This window comes from Etheostoma spectabile, chromosome 9 (genome assembly GCF_008692095.1).
Source record: "Etheostoma spectabile isolate EspeVRDwgs_2016 chromosome 9, UIUC_Espe_1.0, whole genome shotgun sequence".
In the NCBI taxonomy this organism is placed as follows: Eukaryota; Metazoa; Chordata; class Actinopteri; order Perciformes; family Percidae; genus Etheostoma; species Etheostoma spectabile.
Genome location: NC_045741.1, coordinates 23,412,941 through 23,413,544, shown reverse-complemented (window position 1 = coordinate 23,413,544; position 604 = coordinate 23,412,941). Strand labels below are relative to the sequence as shown.

Sequence of the window (604 nt, the reverse complement as noted above, 5' to 3'; positions counted from 1 at the left end):
ACACACACACACACACACACACACACACACACACACACACACACACTCGCTCTTTCTCCCTCGGACTGTTTTGCTCTCTGGTGCAGAATACTCGCTCTGTACTTAATGGCAGAGAGGATATTAGTGTGAGCTAGATAGGTAAAAGGCCAAACACACAGAAATAGAAAGCTAAAGAGATTACTCAGCCTTCATCACACTGAGCTTTCTGACCAGGAACCTTCACATCTCGCAACCCCTCAAGGCGCATCTGCACATGTTCATAATCCACAAGGCTTACTCACAACCTCTGCAGTGGACCTTTAGATACTCACAAGAACTAAAGCCCCGATTGTTAAAATTCAGCTTCTGCAACAATTCATTCGGTTACACGAAACCTGTCAGAGACATGTTTTGAAACGGAGACATTTCATTGCCTACAAACTGGTAATATGGAATGGATAATATGTGTGCCTAACAGTCACAAATATGTAAATATAATGCATGTTAACAACACATTTTCTTGCAAATGCAATTCACACAAACACACTGCACAGCATGCAGACAGAGGCCGTATAAGATTAGAGTACATTCTGTGGATTGTGTGTGTGTGTGTGTGTGTGTGTGT

The 604-nt window shown here is 42.5% G+C and overlaps 1 protein-coding gene across 1 annotated transcript in view; it reads right to left on the bottom strand.

Moving 5' to 3' along the window:
* The window catches only part of LOC116696032 (cadherin-24), a 27,618-nt gene that overhangs the window by 17,747 nt on the left and 9,267 nt on the right, over window positions 1–604 (bottom strand). The gene's annotated exons all lie outside the window — the stretch shown is intronic.